The sequence below is a fragment of the Lynx rufus genome, unplaced genomic scaffold (assembly GCF_022079265.1).
Source record: "Lynx rufus isolate CCGP_SWC_20201006 ecotype Redwood Valley unplaced genomic scaffold, mLynRuf1.p SCAF_14, whole genome shotgun sequence".
Lineage (NCBI taxonomy): Eukaryota > Metazoa > Chordata > Mammalia > Carnivora > Felidae > Lynx > Lynx rufus.
In genome coordinates this window covers 25,649,399-25,657,377 of record NW_025814828.1, presented here as the reverse complement: position 1 = coordinate 25,657,377, position 7,979 = coordinate 25,649,399, and positions in this window count along the sequence as shown.

Here is a 7,979-nt window from a genome sequence, read left to right as displayed (position 1 = left end):
TGTTTTGTATCTTAAATTCCACATGAGTGAAATCACATGATATTTGTCTTTCTCTGACTCATTTCACTTAGCATAATACTCTCTAGTTCCATCCATGTCGTTGCAAATGGCCAGATTACATTCTTTTTTATCAGAGAAGGGCCAGAATTTGTGAGACCCCCCTTTTTAGAGTTGGTGTTCCCCTTAGTCCTCCCTTAGGTCTCTGACCTTAACTACAGGTTGGATTTAGGCCGCTGGCCGCCAATACGCTGGTAGGACTTAGGCCTCCTGCCTTACAGCAAATCCCTCAATTCCCTGTGCCCCTAGGGGGGAAATTCAGGGACCTCCATATAGGATTACCCTTACCAAGAGCCTTCCAGAAACAAGCTATAGGGATGCTGCTTTCCCTAAATGGGGAGAGGTCCCCTCATTAGCACTCCAGGGCTTCACCTTCAGGGCACTTAGGGCCTAGGCCTCCTCCATCTGCAGGACCCAGGCTACTCCCTTAGATGAAGGCCCTCCTTATCTGAGAGTTTCCAGGCAGAAAGTCTGATAGGTCTGCCAGGCCTCCCAGGGCCAAGGGCAGCAGCAGGACCTAGGAGAGCACCCTGTGTTATGGGTCAGGGTGGTCCTCTCAGTCCCCACTCAAGGTCCTCACCTTGGCTCCAGGCCAGTACTGGGACTCCACCCTCAGCTGGCCAGTGGCCTCACCACCCCCACTCCCCCACAAGTGACCTCACTTCCTAGAAACTCTGGAGAGGACAGAAGGATGAGTCATAACTGGCCACAACCGTTCAGGGTCTCCAAGGGCTAAAAGCAGGGAAAGGGCTCCATGGGATCCCAGTGTTCTGGAGTCGGTGATCCCTACGTCCTGACTCGGGGTCTTCACTTTGATATCAGGACCTGGGACTCCTCCCTCTACTAAATTCAGTTCACCAAAATCCAAATTTATTTGGCTTTAGCCTTTACTTCTTGGAGCCCCGAGAGAGAGAGAGAGAGAGAGAGAGAGAGAGAGAGAGAGACAGAAAGAAAAGAAAGAGAGAAAGCGAGAAAGCGAGAGAGCGAGAGAGCGAGAGAGCGGGGGGGGGGGGGGGGGGGGTGTCCGCATGCGCGCGCGCGCGCTTGCGCGGTTAGGGGTGGGGGATGGCGGGAGTAGCGGGCGGGGCGGCGGTAGTCAGAGCGAACCAAATAAAACTGCCCCTGCCTGGAGCCTCCCAGAACCAAGGCAGGCGTACCGGTTTCTATCGCCGTCTCTACTGGGAAAAGATCCCCTCATTAGCTACTCAGGACCCTCCTCTTGACTCTACTTAGGGCCTAGGTTTCCTTGATCATCAGAACCAGGGTTACTATCTTAGACCGACGCCTTCCTCCCTGAGACTTTCCAGACAAAACTCGGCCTAACGGTCCTGTCAGGACATTCCATTTCAGACCCCAGGGGCAGTACTTTGTGGCGCCACCTTTGTTACAGGAAGGGGGAGGGGCGGTGTGGTCCCTTCATTTTACATTCAGGTCCTCACCTTGACTTCAAAGAACTCCTGGGAAGTAATCTTCCGTTCCTTGGCAGAAGAAATGCTGCGAACGAGGCCCGCGGTTCCAAAGCGGAAGTTCAGATACCTCATATCCGGCCATGGCCACGTGGGGTTCTGAGGGCTGACAGCAAGGACATGGTTCTACGCGATCGCAGTGTTCTGAAGTCAGTGGTCTTTAGGTTGTCATTCAGTGTCCTCACCTTGGTGTTTATCAGAGCCTGGGATTCCTCCCCCTACTGACCCAAGTCTGCCAGCCCCCAAAGCGAACCCTCACCTTTCCGAGTCCCTGGCGAGGAGTCAGGATGCCCCGTTTCCGACTACCTCTGCCTGGGGCCCCATAGGCTTGAAAAGAGGGCAGGACTCTGTGAGCCTCCCTCACTCCGGTTACGGCCAAGACGTCTCCCTCTGCAGAACTGGGGCCTGCACCCTGTCAGACAAGGCTCTCATCCTGAGACTCACCAGGCAGAAATGAGGCTTCTCAGGCTCACAGCTCCACCTGAGGCCTCTCCACGGTTAAGATGGGTGCAGGGGTTTGTAAAGCTCCCTCATTTGTGGGTCTAGTGATGTCCTCTTTGCTCACTCAGGGACCTGACATTGCTCCTGTTCAATCGTGTGACTCCATCTTCTCTGACATGAGGTTACTCTGCTCAGATCAAGGACTTCTCCTTCTTGAGACCTCCCAGGTGGAAGAGTGAGCCACACTAGGCCAAGCATGTTTGGGTCCTGAGAGGCATACAGCAGATTTGAGTCTCTGTGGAATACCACTGCTCTGGAGTCAGTGGTCTCTACATTCATCATCTAGGGTCCTCAACTTGATATCTATCTATCGATACAACCCAGGAGCCTCCTTCTACTGAAGTGTGGCCCCTTTCTTAGGCTAAGACTTTGAGCTTGCTAAGAAATATGAGGAGTGAAAGAAGAATGTCCACTCTGATTGCCCTGCCTGGGCATTCCAGGCCTCACAGCTGGTTTGGCAGGTCTCTGAAGGACCCCCTATAAAGTAGGGTGGTTATCTCCCCAATCTTCATTAATGGGGGTCCTGTATAACTAAAGGATTCCTGGGAAACTCCACATCCATGCAAACTTGAGCAGTGTCCCTAATGCAAACTTTGCAGGTTCCAGTGCCTGGCTTCATGTTAAATGGGGAAACTGCAACGTAAGGCAGGGGATTCGGGACAGAGATGGGGTGTCAAAGAAAAATGACACTGATCTATCCCTCTTCACAGTAGTCAGTGAGCCTCTTATGTGATTTGTTTTAAATGATTTACTTCCTAATGGGAAGGAGTCGTCCAGGATGGTTTTGTGATTCCACAATCTTGAGGTCATTTGACAATGCATATGTAGATAATCATACTGTCACTGGACATTTTCTGCTTCTCCTCTTTGTTCATGCCTTTGATTTACTGTGGTATTCTTAACTGCTTTGGTTATGTATTCCAATCCAGTTCTTTGGACACAGAATCCTCATTTTTACCCCCTGAGAGACATTTTGGAGTATTACGGAACATAACGGTTTGCTTTAGGCAGAGAAGAGTGGAATGATCAGCATGTGTTCTAGACGAATTCAGACCAGGAGTCTAGTCCCAGCCCTGTCACTTAGTAGCCCTGTGAACTTGAGTACATTACCAAACTCCAAGACAAAGAACTCACAACCAAAATGCTGCTTAGCAACGCTAGTTATGTAATATATCCTCATTCAAGGTTATAATATACAGTGTGTTTGTGGGAGAGTCTTTCCCCGTTGGATACAACTCAAAGTTCTCAAAATTTTTGTCAATGACCAATATTTTCCCTAACTTCCAGCTACCCTTCAATCTAAATCACCATTATTTTCACTCATTTAACCATCAGCAAAAATCTAGACCTTGCCTAGAATTTGCCATATTACATGCAAGATGAAGTAACTGAGTAAAAGAGACCCTTTTAATAGAGTGGTCTGTGGCTCCCCCAACCCAGAGTGAAAAGTGCAGTCCAGTGGGTTCTGAACACTCCACCTCAAAGAAGTATAATCCTTATTGCTCAGAAACTCCCTGGTGATGTTGTACATAGACCATCTAGTCTGTGCATCGTGTTCAGCTGCCCTGGGCAAGAGCACAGACACCTTTCATTCCTACACCACCTGGAGATTTTCTTTGGTTTAGCCACAATCCCAAAGGCCATGTTAAGGACAAATTTCCATCGCAGGCTTAGTCTTTCATCTCCGAGGCCCTCCATCTGAGGATCTGGCCCCTGCTCACCACTCCCACAGTGTCATCTAGTCCACGATGCAATCCTACTTAAAGCTATCCCTCACTGAAGGGTTTTCAGTTTCCTAAGGCTCCACACTGCCTGGCCCGAGAACTTTGACACTTGACTGCGTACAACTCAAACCACCTTCCCTCTTCAACCCCCTCCCCCCCTCCTTTTTTTTTTTTACTTGTTCTTTAGGTCACAGTGAATATATAACCATCTCTTTTTACATGACAGCAGCATCCAGACTCTAAAATTCAATGGGCAGGGGCCAGAACTTATTGTTGCTGTTTTGAGGGTTCGTTTTAAAAGCATCCCCAGGGGGCACATGGATGGCTCAGTCAGTTAAGTGTCCAACTTCAGCTCAGGTCACGATTTCACAGCTCATGAGTTTGAGCCCTGCATCAGGCTTTCTGCTATCACTGCAGAGACCGCTTTGGATTCTCTGTCTCCCTCTCTGCCCCTCCCCTACACTTTCTCTCTCTCTCTCAAAAAGACACAAACATTTAAAAACAAAAACAAATAAAAGCATCCCCAGTAATAACCTGAAGGCTTCTAAAGAGCTCATTCTCAATTAATGACTGGAAATAAACAAGAGAGTGAGCTCATCAACATTTAATTTCTCTTTTAAATATTTGCATAATCGAAAGAAATCCAGGTATATAATTTTACTTTTATAAAAAGAAACAGTAGAAGGAATTAGGCAAACCAAGAATTGACAATCTTTTTCTTATTTATACTTTTTTTCTCTTATTGATTAAATATTTACAAATTGCCTACTGTATACTAGACACTGTGCTGAGACTACAACTCCAAATAAGACAAAACATCTGCTTCTTCAAAAACTACTATAGTGAGGTATGACTGACATACCAAAAGCTGTACACATGTAATGTATACAAGCTTGGAGATAAGTATACACCTGCGAACTACCATAACAATCTATGCCATAAACACATCCGTGACCTCCAATAGTCTTCTCCTGTCCTCTTTATTATTTTTTAGGAGTACAATAACAATTAACATAACATTTACCCTCTCAGCAGCTTTTTAAATATCCACTATGACATTAACTATAGGCTCTCTGCTATACATTTCTAGGACTTATTCGCCTTATAGAACTCAAACCGTGTACACTTTGACCAACACCTCTCCAATACCTCTCCTCCCAGCATCTGGCAACCACCATACTATTCTGCTTCTATCAGTTTGACTATTTTAGATTCCTTATATAACATGTATCTGTCCTTTTGTGTCTGGTTTATTCCACTTAACATAATGTCTTTCAGGTTCATCTCTGTTGTTGCAAGTGGCAAGGTTTCCTTCTTTTTCAGGTTGAATAATATCTCATTGTACGCATATACCATATTTTCTGTATCCATTCATTCATCAATGAACATTTAGGTTGCATCCATGTCTTGGCTATTATGAATAATGCTACAATGAACTGCAAATAGCTCTTCAAGATCCTGATTTCAATTCCTTTTGATATATACACAGAAATAGAATTGCTGGATCATTTGGTAGCTCTATTTTTAATTTTTTGAGGAACCACCATACTGCTCCATAATGGCTACATCAATTTACATTCCCATCAAGGGTGTAAAAGCAAGGTCTTTCCCAAATACTTGTACTTAATCAGCTTACTCTCTACTTGGGGAGACGGAAAGACAACACACATTTTAATTGGTGTACTATGAACACAATGTGAGAACTACTCTCTTAACAATTTTTAAAAAATCTTTTAAATATAATCTATTGCCAAATTGGCTTACATACAGCACCCAGTGCTCATCCCAATAAGTGCCCCTCCTCCCTGCCCATCACCCACTTTGCCCCTCCCCCATCCCCCATCAACCCTCAGTTTGTTCTCTGTATTTAGGAGTCTCTTATGGTTTGCCTCCCTCCCTCTCTCTATTTTTTCCCCCTTCCCCCATGATCTTCTGTAAAGTTTAGCAAGATCCACATATGAGTGAAAATATATGATATCTGTAAGTGTACAAACAATAAAGCATTGTTACATATAGGCACAATGCTTTACAGCAGATCTCTCTCTGGAACCTATTCATCTTACACAACTGAAACTATACCACTTCAACAACTTCTTATTTTCCCTACTCCCCAACCCCTGGCCACCACCATTCTACTCTGTGTTTCTATGTGTTTGACTATTGTGGATAACTCATACAAATAGAATCATGCAGTATTTATCCTTCTGTGACTGATTTATTTCATTTAGAATAATGTTCCCCAGATTCATCCATGTTGTCCCATGTAATAGGACTTCCTTCATTTTTAAGGCTAAATAATATTCCATTGTATGTATACACCACATTTTCTTTATCCTTTTATCTACTGATGGACATTTGCGTTGTTTCCGTATCTTTGATATTGTGAATAATGGTGTAATGAACATAGGAGTGCAAGTATCTCTTTAAGATACTGGTTTCATTTCCTTTGGGTATACACTCACAAGTGGGCTCGCTGAATCATGCAGTTCTTTTTTTTTTTTTTTTTTAATTTTTTTTTTCAACGTTTATTTATTTTTGGGACAGAGAGAGACAGAGCATGAACGGGGGAGGGGCAGAGAGAGAGGGAGACACAGAATCGGAAACAGGCTCCAGGCTCTGAGCAGTCAGCCCAGAGCCCGACGCGGGGCTCGAACCCACGGACCGCGAGATCGTGACCTGGCTGAAGTCGGACGCTTAACCGACTGCGCCACCCAGGCGCCCCTGAATCATGCAGTTCTAATTTTACTTTTCTAAGGAACCTCCAAACAGTTTCTCCATAATGGCTCTACCAATTTACATTCCCACCAACAGCACAAGGGCTCCCTTTTCTCCTTACTCTCACCAACACTTGTTATTTTTTGTCTTTTTAATAGTAGCCATCCTAACAAGTATGAAGTGATATCGTGGTTTTGATTTGCATTTCCCTGGGGATTAATGGTGTTGAGCACCTTTCATATACCTATTGGCCATTTGTGTGTCTTCTTCAGAAAAATATTCAAGTTCTTTACTCATTTTTAAAATTCAGTTATTTGTTTGCTATTGAGTTGTATGAATTCCTTATATAATGTGGATATTAGTCCCTTAGATACATGGTTTGCTAATACTTTCTCCCTCTCCACAGACTGCTTTTTCATTTTTCCACTGCTGTATAGATGCCTTTCAGTTTGATGTAGTCCCACTTGTTCACCATTTTTGCTTTTCTTGCCTATGTTTCTGTTGTCATATTCAAAAAAATCTTTGCCAAGATGAAGGTCAAGGAGCTTTTTCCCTATGCTTTTTTTCTAGGAGTTTTACGGCTTTCAATCTCATTTTTAAGTCTTTAATCCATTTTTCACTAATTTTTGAGTATAAGTAGCATCCAATTTTAATTCTTTTGCATGTGGATATTCAGTTTTTCCAACACCATTTACTGAAGAGACTATCCTTTCCCGATCGTGTATTTTTTGGTGGACTTGTCAAAGATCACTTGACAATTTATGCACGGGTTTATTTCTGGGCTCTATTTTGTTCCATTGGTCTGTGCGTCCGTTTTTATACTAGTATAACACCGTTATGGTGAATATGGTTTTGCAATATATTTCAAACTCAAGAAGTGTGATGCCTCCATCTCTGTTCCTCTTTCTCAACATTACTTTAGTATTCAGGGCTTCTTGTGGTTTCAGATGAATTTCCAGGTTTTTTTTTCTATTTCTGTGAAAACTTCCATTGGAATTATGATAGGTATTTCACTGAATCTGCAGATCATTTTGACTAGTAAGAATATTTTTAAAAATATTAATTTTCAATCAGTGAACATTGGATATTTTTCCTTTTATTTATTATTCTTCAATTTCTTCCATCAATGTCTCACTGTTTTCAGTGTATAGATCTTTCCCCTCCTTGGTTAAATTTATTCCTATTTTATTTTTGACACTTTTATTTATTTTTTTTATTTTTAGAGAGTGTGTGTGTGAGTGAGTGAGGGAGACAGGGAGGGAGGGAGGGAGGGAGGGAGAGGGAGAGAGAGAGAGGGAGAGAGGGAGGGAGAGAGAGAGGGAGAGAGGGAGAGAGAGAGAGAGAGGGAGGGAGGGAAGGAGGGAGGGAGGGAGGGAGAGAGGAAGGGAGAGGGAAGGAGAGGGAATCTCAAATAGGATCCACACTCTGCAAGGAGCTCACTGCAGGGCTCGATCCCACAACCCTGGGATCATAACCTGAGCCGAAATCAGGAGTCTGGCCAGTCAACCAACTGAGT